General features: G+C 38.5%; 1 pseudogene; it reads right to left on the reverse strand.

Moving 5' to 3' along the window:
* Window positions 1–356: 356 nt before the first annotated feature.
* LOC132310785 (small nucleolar RNA R71) lies at window positions 357–455 on the reverse strand (annotated as a pseudogene).
* Window positions 456–14,590: the final 14,135 nt, after the last annotated feature.

Raw genomic sequence — 14,590 nt, forward strand, 5'->3', positions numbered from 1 at the left:
ATTCAAAACCAAGGTGTTCATGTTGCACCTCAAGTAGCTAATTCACCTCTTGCTTTAAGAGACCATTATGTGCCTAATGAGTATAATGCACCTACATGCATCCAATTGCCTCCATTTAGAGCACATCATTATGAAATTAAGCCACAAACCATTCAAACATTTGAAGTATGTTCCACCTTAAAATATACGGACATGCCAGAAGAGGTTTTAAGACTCAAACTTTTTCTATTCACCTTAAAAGACAAGACAAAGTATTGGTTTAACAATCTTAGGCCTTTTTCAATCATTTCTTGGGCAGAAATGCAACAAGAGTTCGTGAAGAAGTACTATCTGGTTTCTAAGACCAATGCCATGGGAACCTCAATTCGAGAATTTTCACATGGGGATGGAGAAACGTTTCATGAGGCATGGGAATGCTTCAATGAGTTGCTTAGGAAGTGTCCACATCATGACATGCCCAAATGGTAATTAGTTCAATATTTCTTTGAGAGCTTATCAGACAATTATAAAGGCATGGTTGATGCTTCCATGGGTGGCTCATACATTGATAGGCATGAGGATGACGTGTGGCATCTTTATGAAAGCATGAGTGAAAATTCTTTGCATAGAACATTATCATCCAAGAATGGTAGAAATTCACAAGGTAGGAAGAGTGTTGGCTTACATCGAGTCAACTATTCAAATGAAATAGCCGCCGAAATGAAGTTTTTATCTCAAAGGTTTGATCAATTTTTTATTAACCAAAACTCAGCGAACCAAGTATCTTCCTTCCCTAACCATTCTCATCGGGCCTCAAATGAAACATGTATGACTTGTTCTAGTGTTCTTCATTCTACTTCTCATTGTCCTTACGGACAAGTGCAAAATGAACCTAATGAACAAGTCAATGCAGCTTTTGTGAACCAAGGGAACAATCTTTATGGTACTCATTATAATCCAAGTTGGAGGAATCATCCGAATTTCTCTTAGAAAAACCAAGGAGATGGCTCAAACCCTTCCCAAGGCGGTTTTCAAGGGAAGTACATTCCACCTCCACTTCAAAACCAAGGATCCTAAGGTTATAGACCTTATCAATCACAAGGGAATCAATTTACTAATTCTCATTTTCCCAACCAATCTTTTTCCCAAGGAAATACTAAAAGTCCTGCCTTTGAAGAAAAAGTTTTGAATGCTTTGGGCACTTTAGAGGCTAACACACAATTGCTTCATTCTCACTCTCAATCTATTGCGAAGCTAGAAACCTAAGTAGGGCAAATAGCAAGCACTCTCAATGCAAGAGAGAAGGGAAAAATGCCTATAAATGCCTCACCTAAGCAATAATGTGTTGTGGAAACCCATTCCTCATCGGAAGGCCACACCACTGAACATGTTAATGCGGTGACTACCTTGCGGAGTGGTAGGATTGTGGACAATCAAGTTGAAATGTCCAATGAAGAGAGTGAACCGGTGCAACCTTAAGTTGTCACCCGTCCCGTTTCACATCCCATTTCTCCTTCATTGCATATACATGATCTTGTGAATGAGAAAGTCTTGAAAAATGTCTTTGAAAAAGAAGTTTCAAAAAATGATGTTGAAAAAGTTTTGTTGAAAAAAGATTTGAAACAAAATGATTTAAAACTTCTTGTGTTGAAGAGAGTTCAAAAGAAAATTCTGAAAAAGTGTTTGAATCAAAAGTTTCATTTCCGGATGCCTTAAAAGGATCCATTTCAAAAGACAAGCAAAAGGCAAGTGAAAGTTAATCTTCCACTTCTGGATGCAATCAAGCAAATTCCAGCTTATGCCAAATTCTTGAAAGACTTGTGCACCCAAAAGCGGAAGAACAAGAGCCAAGCACCAAGAAAAATGGTTTTGACCGAGCAAGTAAGCTCAATTTTACAACATAACACTTTGCCAAAGTTTAAGGACCCTGGTTCACCTACTACTTCATGCATTATTGGTGATCATATCATTAATTGGGTGCTTCTTGACTTAGGAGCAAGTGTTAACCTTCTTCCATACTCAGTTTATGTCAAATTGGGCCTAGGTGAATTGAAACCGACGTCGGTAGTTTTGCAACTTACCGACCGATCCATCAAGAAGCCTAGGGTTATCATTGAGGATGTTTTGATAAAAATTGATAAATCTTGTTCCCGGTTGATTTCGTTGGCATAGACACGGAACCGATCCCCAATCCTAAGAGCCAAATTCCCGTTATCCTTGGCCGTCCTTTCTTGGCAACCGCTAATGCCAACATTAATTGTAGGATGGGGATAATAAAGATCTCAATTGGCCACATGAAGGTGAAGTTGAATATCTTCAATCCCATATCCAATTCATTTGACAAATATAAAGGAGAGGTTAATGTTGTAGATAAATGTCATAATGTTCAATGTCAAGGAAGTGAGCTTTTGTGTAAGACCAAAACTTCCAAAGAATCATCTTCAACCTTGCATTCTAAAAGTCTTGTTTCAAATTCTTGCTTTGAAAGGGCATGGAAGCCCAAAGGTTGTGATTGCATAGACAAAGGATCAAAGGTTTCTTTTGAGCTTAATTCAACAAGTTCTTCAAATAACCATTTGTTGGGTGGAGTTCAAAGCATCTATTACCCCAATAGGGAGGGGATGCATTACATGTGTATATGCTTCGTATGTATATATATGTGTTTGATCTATTTTTGGGAGGATAGGCCATGACTGGGTGATGATTATTGTTGATTTGTTGTGTTGATGGGCCTACGAACACGTTCTTGTGGGCCCTGTGCTTCCAAGGTTATAGATCTGTGACTTCTCATTTTTCACAGAGCACAGTTCGATCGATCAAACTTGTGTCTCAGATCAATCAAAGTAGTGAGATTGATCTCACTTATTTTTGATCGATCCAACTTTTGTGATCGATCTCACTTCTTTTTTTGATCGATCGAATTTCACAGATCTCACACACACATTTCATTCTTCATATCTTGTGTTCATGCTATCTTATATTTGCCCAATGCTTGTGATATTCCACATTGGATGCATTTCATACTTACATTGTTTAGCATGTTTCATATCTAATCACTTGCATAGATTCATGTCATCTATATGATTTTTCTATCTTATTTGACATGCATGTTTCTATTTCGTGCCTTCAATTCTTAATTCTGGTACTAACTCCCCTTGAAAGTTTTTAAATTATTTTACAGGCTATGACTAAGCGCAAGACCGTTGCCAAGAGGCAACACGGGCCTCAGAGACATATTAGACCATGGATAGAGGAGCCAGCAGAGCCCTCTCATGCACAGGAGGAGCCAGTACAGCCTACACCACCTCAGTCACTTGCTCATGGGGCTGAGGATGATCATACTCCATCCACCTCTGCAGCTCCGCCTGCATTTACACCATCACCATCTCCACTACATGCTGGAGCTGAGCATTCACCAGCACCATCTCCACCACGCCAGTCAGCTTAGCCAGCTCAAGAGCTTGATAGGCCCGCGCCTAGATATGTGCATATGGCAGTCGACCATGAGTCAGTGTTCGACACAGCCTTTTTCTCCATATCAGTGCTGACCCAATCAGCTTACCACGATATCATTCAGAGGGACCTTGCAGCTATTCTTGCCGTAGTCACAGAGCCAGTCTACCCCCGGCTGGTATGGTTGTTCTTCCAGAACCTCTGACCATCCCTGCGTACCACAGCAGAGCTGGTCACTTCTATAGATGGCCATCAAATCACTATCACAGTGGACTCGCTAGCCCGCTCTTGCCACTACCCACACCGTTGTCCTCCAGAGCTTCAGGAGACATATCCGAGGCTATACAAGCCTTCTTATGCCGACATGGCAGTCTTTCTTACAGGTCACCATGCCGGTGGCGAGACCTTCACAACCCGGACATTCCTTCTAGATGACCTATGGTTCATTGATTCCGTGCTCTTCCGGAACATCTACATGGCAGGGCACAAGATTCAGAGGAGGGGAGACTATTTGACAGCCCTTTACGCCTTATACACAGGCCACAAAGTATCTATTCCCGCATTCATCTGGAGCGTGATGAGGAAGCTATTTGATGAGTATATTAGCAAGGAGACACCCAGATGGGCTAAGTCTCTCCCATTCAGCCACCTCATTACCCAGATTCTTATCGACCAGCGCTACCCTATTCATCCTCAGGAGTACCCAGAGAGAGGTTCCGGTCGCTTCTTGAAGAAGGACTAGAACAAGAGCTATAACGCCATTATTACTAGACTGCAGGACCATGCAGTAGTGGCTGCAGAGGAGCTAGAGGCTGAGGAGGAGGCAGAGGCAGCAGCTCAGGCAGCAAATCCCGTAGCAGACGACGCACCAGTCGATCCAGCTGATGAGCATATAGACATCGATTTAGAGCGCCCTGCAGATGCCACATAGCAGTACTCTTCAGCTGGGTCGCCCATTCACGACCAGGAGCAGACTCAGGAGTTTTCTTCTGATTTATCTATACCTGAGGCTCTAGATCTGACCCCTGGCTTTGGAGTACGCCTGCAGACTTTTGAGGATGCTGTTGTTGCTATACGAGCTAATCTTACAGCCCACAGAGCTGATTTTGCTACCTTCCGTACAGATGTTGCGACTATGTTCCGAGATCTATCCAGAGATATCCGCGGAGCCCGACCTGCCCATCCTACCTCATCGTCTTGAGTTCCCAATTCCTTCTATCTTTTGATCCCTCTTTGCTCTCTGATCTCTGATCTATATTTTTGTCATTGTACAGTACTATTATTTTTGCAGCCGATCTGTCGACTTTGATATTTCTATTGTACTTGTACTTTATCTATTTTATATATCTGTTTTTGCTATAAATGTCATATTATTATATTCTCAAATCTGTATATGAACTACCCGATTTTTAGGACCACCCTTATACCTCTCTCATCTCTTTATCTGTTTGTCCTATTTACACTTGCATGTCCACTGTGCACTAATTATCCCGTTTTGTTATCTGATGAGTTTATCCAAGTGCCAATTTTCAGGACCACAGTTCATCCCAAGTTTGGGGGGGCCATGCCACCCACTTCGGATACTTCAGTCCCGATCATTCTTGCTTAGTTGCACTGGTATACTTTTTCCTTTGTTCTCTTGCATATTGAGGACATTGTGCCATTTAAGTTTGTGGGGAATAGTGTTTTGCAGTGTTAGCTTTAAAATTTCAAAATTTTGAGCATAACTTGTGTATTTGGGGGATATTTATATGATTGGTCCATATCTAGCAATGATTTTGATCTTTTGAGGACTATATTGCTTAAAATTTAAAAATTGCTTGACTTGAGAGTCCAATACTCCTTGTATGCCTTATGGATGCCATTTAGGAGTAAATTTTTTGAAAGATTGATATCTTGCTTGCACTTGTGGTCCACATCATCTTGATTTTGTGATTGTTTTGAGATTCACTCTAGTATTCTACACTAGCACCGGTGCACACTAGCATTCATTTATGGCGTACATGCTTTGTTGACTATTGAATTGGTTATATCCCAATTGGGCTGGTAGTGCATTGAAAGCTTTCATTCTTGATATAGGTGGATAACAATCCCTTTTGACTAAGTAGCCGGGATTCTAGTCTCATCAAGCACTGAACTTCTCGCGCCGAAAGGTCGAGGGCTCAAACTCTAGGTTAAAAAAAAAAAAAAAAAAAGTAATAAAAAAGTAAGGAGTTCTCCCAAAAGGCGAGAAGGGGAAAATGATTAAATGGTTGTTGTCTTGATTTATAGCCTAGTTGATTTAAGCTTGTAAGTCCGTAGGGGTGTTTGAATGCCTAGTGCCTAAAGCCGTCTGGTCTGGGAGTCATTGACCTAACGCTCGACCTCATGGATCACTAGAAAGCTTAATAGATCAACACATTGCACCATGCTTCCATCTTTGATCCTTAAAAAAAAAAAAAAAAAAAAAAAAAAAATCGAGTGAAAAGAATAAGCACACCTAGAACAATAAAGCTTTAATAAAATGTCCACTTTTTGTCTTGATGATCGGTACTAGATTTGTATGCTAGTTTGAGAGTAAGGATGTGATTAATTCTTTAGTTGGCTAAGATAGCAACACATTTGATGCCGGTCCACTCAAAAAGGATTCTAGAGTTGTTTTGATTTGCATGATCATTTTCTTGATGTGTGGAGGACCATACTTGCTTGCTAGATGTTGAGATTTTGGGAGATTGCTTGGAAATGTTTGGAAAATTGCATACTTGAGGTAGTTTTCTCCCAATGCTTGTTTGCAATGTTGGTGCCTCTTTTGAAAGAATGAGCTTAATGTTTGTGGGTACCATTTCTGGAAACCCTCACGAGACATCACTCATCCACTAGGGGTAACCTAGGGGTTTAAAAGGCTTGTTGCATATGCTAAGTGCAATCGTGTTCCCTACGAAAGTGGCGTTATCCATTTATTATTTTCTTGATTCATATTTGTATAGTTGTTCATTTCATTCCTTTACTTCTTAGTTCATTGCTAGGGTCTAGCAATATTTAAGTTTGGGGGTGTGATGAGCACTGAAAAGTGCGTATTTAAACCCCTTAAGCTTAAGCATTCTAGTACTTTATCTATCTTACTTTACCATTTTAGATTTATTTCGTAATATCTCCATTTTCAAGCCCTTATCCCAAAAATAAGCTAACTCAGCCAAATAAGAGCTTAATTAAAACAACTCTGGGATTAAACAAAGAAAGGAGCAAAGTGGAGAAAGAAAGAAGCAAATGAAGCCAAAGGAGGGAAGCAGCAAAGGTTGATCGATCCAACTTCAAGGTTCGATTGATCGAACACTAATCGATCTCAATACTTTAAGACAGATCCAAACCTTGACCCAAAGTAGAAAGTCTAAAGTTCGATCAATCCAACACCACTCTTCGATTGATCAAACACTTTTGTCCTTATTCAAATGATTGATCTTATCCACAGCTGTACCACCCACTAACCACTTTTGTCCTTTTCCCAAAAATATCTCCCAAAATACCTCGGATTTGTCTTTTCCCAAAAAGCTTAACCAGTTGGATCGATCCAGCATAAGTTCGATGGATCTCAGCAATGTTCGATCGATCCAAGTCCAAGGTTCGATCGATCGAACTTCCGCCAGTGCGAAAAAGTTAAATTTCCAGCTTATTGAAAGTTGTCCTTTATCCAATCATTAGGGAATATTGTGTGCATGACCTTAGCTCATTTTGGGTGTCATTTGACCTACCTAGATAAGGATAAGGATTGCTTTTTACAAAGGAGGCTAATATTGTAAAGACCCGGTCATTTTCTTCCTCTTCCTTTTTCTTCAAATTTTGCGGATAAATTTTTTCCGTTGTCTTTTCTTTTATGTGGATGGTTTTTCGTCACTTAGTGCCGTCTTGAGTGCTCAAAAATGGTTACTCAGACTCTTTTCCGTGGATTGACCACTTCCTTTGAGGACCGAGTCATTTCCACAATTTTCGTTTTTCGACACTATTCACTTTTTTGTCCTTATTCCTATTTCGTCCATTTCCTTATTTCGTCTTTTCCCCGTTTGTCACTTTGTTGGCAAAACCTCACTTCTTGTGCTCGGATTGGTTTTTGACTTCACGTATCTTTATCGTGAGTGGTTTTCACGAAATACGTACCTTTACTTTTGTAGGAAAGTAGTCTGGTTGCTCTCAGTGTCCATAGGGGCATGGATGCATAATTCTTTGAAATTAATTTCTTTTCTTAGGGTGTTTTTCGTAAATATCTTTTGAAGATATTTTATTTCAGTGGTATCCAAGAAAATATCTTTTGGAAGATATTTTCATTCTGGGGTAGTTTTGCAGTTAACCATTTTTGTGGGGGACCATTGTGCAATTAATGAAAGTTGTTGCAAATTATCTTGTTTTGAGCCTGGATCCTCGTACGGGATTTATTTTCACTTTTCGTCGAGTCGTAAACTCTTAGAAGTCCCTTTTGGTCGTTGTTTTCCAGTTTCAGGGGTTCTGGCCCCAATTTGCGCTAAACTTGTTTGGGGCATAACTTTCTTCTTGAGACTCAGTTTTTGACGCCGTTTCTTCCGTTAGTCTTATTTTCTCATTTTGAATCTTTTTTGTTCATAGAGTTTCATCATTTGAGTACGTCTGCTCAAATTTCACTTTTTCGGACCCGGCGGGGCTCGTTCGGGGCACTTTTCGAGATTTCTATGAAAGAGGGATGAGATATTTTATTTTTTCATCTTCCCCACTCTCTTGCATGACCTGAAACTTCCATGGCAGCCCAAGGGAGGCTGCCACCTTCTCTCTCCTCATTTGAACTTTATTTCATTGTCAGAACATAGTAGGGCCTTTGCATTTTGTGTTTGTGTTGACTACGCGCTTCTTACACCCTTATTAGAACCCATTTCTGGCCAAATTTTGAGTTTGGTTTTGAAGTCAAGTTGTGATTTTTGTGGGTCCTCTATGGAGTTTAACATTCATGGCGTTGTCCCTGATGAAACCCCGAAGTATTGTTAGATTCGGAGCCGTTTCGTTTTGATGGCTATTAAGATTTTCATCTCAAATTGAGGTAGGGGGTGTCTTAGGTTTATATTATTGTTGTATTGATTGTTTTATAAGCATATATAACTTGTGAGCATGCCTTGTTCAAGTTTTTAGAATTTAATTTATTTATTTTCTTTATTTAGGATTTAATTCTAATGATGATATATAGTTTAGAATTAAATTGTGGCATGCTAGTAAATTAGGCCTTGGTGAGTTGTGTAACATATATTAAATTTCGAGCATTTAAGTAAGAATTGTAAAACTTATTTAATATTTATCTTTTATGAAAGATTAATTCACATAATTGTATCCTCATCATCTGCCCTCCTAGCAGCAACTGCGACATATCCCTCATCACCAAACTCTATTGCATCACGGCGATGTGCCGGCATATGTGTCCACTCTTTATTCCATTCTTTCATTCCAAACTTTGGAGATTCAACACATGACTCCTTTTTTGGACTCACCACAAAGCCCTGCAACTCTATCTGTCTGGTAATCATTTATGGAAAGGGTAGTATATGAGTTGGAACAGTCTTATGTGTTTTAATTTCTGACCAAAACTCCTATAGCTGATAGAAAATCATCCTAAGAAATGAATACCAATGCTCAAACTGAATAGCATATAGTGCCTAGAGAAAATCAATATTCCTAATATTCTTATGTCCAAGAGGACGGACATTAGCAGAGATAATAGAATCTAAAATCTATAACATTTTAGGAATTTTGGCTTTGGTAGTGCTGCTACATTTTCTCCTTGCAAATCAACCATCACATAGCTTTTGAATTAAATTCTTAGCAATTGGTACTCTAGTAAAAAGGTGTGAAAGTAGGACAGCTATGCCTCTCATCAACCACCTCAGGAAGCGTATGATAACATTTTAGAGCTGCAACAATAGGATCAGGATTAATAATCAACTCATGCCCATCAATCTTAGTCCTAAGTTCCCAAGGGTCATCATCACTATAAACAAGATTGAGATAAAACAAGTGAACAAGATGAGGATAGGCAATGTTAGTTACAGGGACCATAAGATGTAAAAGATGCCTGTAACTGAATGATTTCATAGCCTATCTAGTGCGAGGATCAGTGATGAACGCCTGATAATCAATGGTCATCTCATAAGAAATTAGAATTTTTTTCCAAGCACTGGGCAAAACATCTTTAGCCACCCTAGGACGCTTAGAAGGAGTAGGACGAACCATCTCTAGTCTCACCTAATGGTATTCTTTGATAAAAATCCCAAAATTTTCCAAATCCTACAATCTGAGAACTGAGGCTCGAGCTTGAGCTTCTAGGCTTGAGCCTGAATCAATGCTCGAGCTTGAAATTGCAGAGCTCGATCTTCACCTGAAACTTATTCCAAAACAATCTCAAAAATGCAATAGATCAACTACAAATCACCATTCTATGGAAATAAGTTGCGAAAACTAATTAATCATTCATTACAAGATTCACATACTCATGAAACTCATGCTTCCCTAACCTAGATCTGAAACTAAAAGCAATGAAGAAGGAAGCAATGAGAAGAAGAAGATGATAAAGAGTTTACCTAATTAGTATTTGCAACATGAAAAAGAAATTATCGAAAGGCATTGAGAATCAAGATGTAGAAGATATGCCAGGAGAGAAACTTCGAGAGAGATTATGGTAGAGTGAAATAATGAGAACTGGGCCCTTTTATGCACTTAAAACCTTGGGCTTGAGCTTTAATACTTAATAGCTTGAGCCTTTTACCAAAAACCCTTAAGTAAGCGATGAGGGAGGGCTTGAGCTTAGCATTTGTAGGCTCGAGCCTTAAGTAGCTGATGCTCGAGCATCAAAGTTCAGGCTCGAGCATTGAGACATATTTTTGGATTTTTTTTCCATTTTTTCCATTTTTATTTTCTTTTTCTATTTTATTTAAACCTAAATTAATCTAAGTATAAAATAAACATAAAATTAAACCTAAAACCTAAAATAAAATAAATAAGTTACAAAATAAAATAAATAAAATAAAACTACGGTACAACATACAAATGTTAAGTTTAACATCGATAACTCGACAACATGCTAAGTTTAATGTCGATAGCTTAATGAAAACTTGACCTCTCTAGTCAAAGTAAATAGGATCATGAAGTTCTACTAACTCAACTGTGCCTCTCTGCACACTACCCTCTATGCAGGGCTTCAGCCTCTATCTATTGACCTTGGACAGTTGTCCAGTCTTACAATTTTGTATCTCAATCGCACCATAAGTTATAGCAAAAATAAACGTATATAGGCCTTTCCACCGTGACTTCAGTTTGCCAGGAAAAAGTTTAAGTCTTGTATTGAACAACCAAACTTTCTTCCTAGGCTCAAAAGTCTTACGCAAGATATACTTGTCATAAATGCCTTAGTCTTTGATTTGTAAACCTTAGCACTCTCATAAACATCATTACGCAATTCTTCGAGCTCTATTAGTTAGAGCTACCTATTAGATCCAATAGAGTTCATGTCAAACTTGAGCTTTTTTATGCCCAGAAAGCTCTGTGTTCTAATTCTACACCCTTTACCATAAATGAGACGGTAAGGTGACATACCAATTGGAGTCTTAAAAGCTGTTCGGTAAGCCCACAAAGCATCATTCAGTCTTAAAGACCAGTCTTTACAATTTGGCTTAACTATTTTTTTAAGAATTCTCTTAATTTCACGATTAGATAATTCAACTTGGCCACTTGTTTGGGGATGATAGGGAGTAGCAACTTTATGAGTGATGGAGTATCTTTATACCAAGGTACAAAAATACCTATTACAGAAGTGAGCACCTCTATCACTAATAATAGCTCGTGGCATACCAAACCGAATAAAAATGTTCATTTGAATGAACTCAACCACGATTGCGTGATTGGCGGTTTTAGTAGCAACTGCTTCAACCCATTTAGACATATAATCTACAGCCACAAGGATATATTCATTTTTGTTTGACTGAACAAAAAGACCCATGAAATCTATACCCCGGACATCAAAGACCTCAATGACTGACATTGGATTTAAGGGCATCATGTCTCTTCTGGAAATTGATCCTAACTGCTGACATCGAAGGAATGACCTACAGAACAAGTATGCATCCCGAAAGAGTGATGGCCAAAAGAAACTGCATTGAAGAATTTTAGTTGCAGTTTTCTTTGCACTGAAATGACCTCCACAAGCTAAACTGTGACAAAAGGTCAGAATACTATGAAACTCAGTCTCAGGAACACATATACGAATGATTTGATCAACACAATATTTAAATAGCTAAGGATCTTCCCAATAGCACATCTTAATCTGAGAGAAGAATCAATCTTTTTCTTACTTTGACCAAGATAAAGGAATTTTGCCTATTATGAGGTAATTCACAATATCAGCAAACCAAGGCAAATCCGTATGAGAAACCCCAAATAGTTGTTCATTCGGGAAGGAATCACAAACTGGAAGTGAAGGTGAGGTATCCTTAATATGAATTCTAGAAAGATGGTCAACTACCACATTTAATGACCCTTTCTTATCCCAAATCTCATAATCAAACTCTTGAAGCAAGAGGATCCAACAAATCAAATGAGGATTGGTTTCCTTTTTGGAAAGAAGATGTCTCAAAGCAGAATGATCAAAATAGACCACTACTTTAGAACCCAATAGATAGGATCTGAATTTGTCTAAAGCAAAGACAACTGTAAGCAACTCTTTTTCAGTGGTGGTATAATTTAATTGTGCTTCTGAAAGAGTTTTGCTCACATAGTAGATAACACGAGGAAGCTTATCTACTTGTTATCCTAAAATAGCACCTATAGCGTAATTAGATGCATCATATATGATCTCAAATGGAAGAGCCCAATTTGGAGGATTCATGATAAGAGCTGAAGAAAGAAGAAAACGAAGCTTTTGGAAATCTTCTAGGCACTACTTATCAAAGACAAAAAGAATGTCCTTTGCAAGTAGATTACACAAAGGACGAGAAATTTTGCTAAAATCTTTAATGAAACGTCGATAAAACCCGGTAGGAGGAGGCAATTTGGAGATCAAATCTACTTTGGCTTTATCAACTTTAATACCTCTCTCTGAAATGATATGTCCTAAAACAATCCCCTCTTGAACCATAAAATGGCTCTTCTCCCAACTAAGAATAAGATTGGTTTCCTTATAACGTTGAAGTACTAGGGACAGATTTTGGAGACAGTTCTCAAATGTGGATACAAAAACAGAGAAGTCATCCATAAATACCTCGAGAAACTTTTCAACCATGTCTGAAAAGATAAACATCATACACCTCTGGAATGTTACTGCGTATTACACAATCCGAAAGGCATCTGTCTATATGTAAATGTACCGAATGGACTAGTGAAAGTAGTTTTCTCTTGATCCTTAGGATCAATGGCCACCTGATTATAGCCGGAATATTCGTCTAAAAAGCAATAAAAGCTCTGGCTAGCCAATCGTTCTAGAATTTGATCAATGAATGGAAGAGGAAAATGATCTTTTCTAGTAGCTGAGTTGAGTTTTTGGTAATCAATACACATACGCCATCCAGTTGTGGTGCATTGTGGAACTAAGTCTCCCTTGGAATTCTCAACTACTGTTATACCTGTCTTCTTAGGTACTATTCGTGTATCTCGCAATAATAAAATACCTGCTCACAATAGAACGATATCGTGTAGGATAGCTCTATGTAAAGAGGATGTCGAACCCACAGAGAGATGAGATTTGCATTAGTCTTTAATTTCGTTTTATAGTTTACAATAACTTGGTTGGAAAGTTTGTTGGTTGTCACGATTTTAAAAAATAAAACAAAATATTTAACTAGAGCGAATTAAACTAATTTAAATGATCAGAGAGAGAGAGAGTCTTAGGGCTTTGACTTAACCACAACCATCATATTATGATTAATTATACTAACTCTGGGAATTTGACAATGATATTTTTTAAAAGAATTGAACTCAATAACATTAGTTCAATTCGGGTTTTAAAAGAAAGATGTTTTACAAGATTAGCTAACTATAACCTATCTGCGGTTACGTGGACTATAAGCTTACCTACTCTACCTACTTTAACTACTTTGCGAATGAACCACCTTTCCTAAGCATAGATTATGAAAACATTCATTTGTAAAAAAAACATGAAAGTACAATTATATGACCTCTATTCTTGTGTCCGGCAGGGCTCCGCCAGATGCCGTACAACAAGATAGGTTGGGAATAGAGAATAAACTATTATATCTAAGATAAGGGAATAACAATTTATAATCTATTAAAACATGAAAACCACTTGAGTTGTCTCAAGTGCTCATAGTCATATAATTTAAGAACATAATCATTTATTAAAATAAACCCAGAGTCAAAACAATCAAACCATAATATTAGGTTGGGTTACATCAGTGCCTTAAGAGAGGAATTAGCTACTCATGACGAGGATGGGTATCATCTGTGTTGAGTTCATCTCCATCGTCACGGGCGACACTTTTCTTCTCAGAATCTTCACTTCTAAGGTTGTAGGAACCCTAAAAGCCACCATACCTTCAGCCTTCTGAATAACACCATCAAAAGAGATTGAAATATTGGACCTCTTCTATCAAGGCTTATGCCTTCTTTTATAGAAGAAAATAAGTATTTGGTTGGCTTTTAGGTCTTCTAGCCCAACTGGGATGAGATAGGGTTTATAAAGAGAACAATCACTCAATATTTGTCTGACATGTCATGGAATGCTCAAGCTTCAAGAATAGAGGCTCGACCTTTAAGGTTCAGGCTCGAGTATAAGGAATAAGGCTCGAGCTTCTCTAGATGGATGCTCGAGCTTCAATAAATGGTGCTCGATCCTTTCTCTGACACCTAGCCAATTTTCTTCAACTATTTTCTGAAGCGTCCTTTTCTTCAACACTTACAATATTTTTAGGGTTGAACTCTTTTAACATTGCTCGATCTAAGCTTCATGGGCTCGAGCACTAAATACTATGCTCGAGCATCTGGGCTTAAGGCTTAAGTATCAAGGGATGGTGCTCGATCCTTAGTGGATGGTGCTTGATCATGGGGGTGAGGCACGAGACCTGGGAGCATAACCTTCAATTAAAATCAACTCTTTAATTTTCGACGCCTCATGCTCGAGCTTGAGGGTCAAGGCTTGAGCACCCTTGATTAAGGCTCGAGCACC

This window comes from Cornus florida, unplaced genomic scaffold (assembly GCF_030987335.1).
Source record: "Cornus florida cultivar Cherokee Brave unplaced genomic scaffold, ASM3098733v1 CherokeeBrave_3.0.0_Hap2_Chr05, whole genome shotgun sequence".
Lineage (NCBI taxonomy): Eukaryota > Viridiplantae > Streptophyta > Magnoliopsida > Cornales > Cornaceae > Cornus > Cornus florida.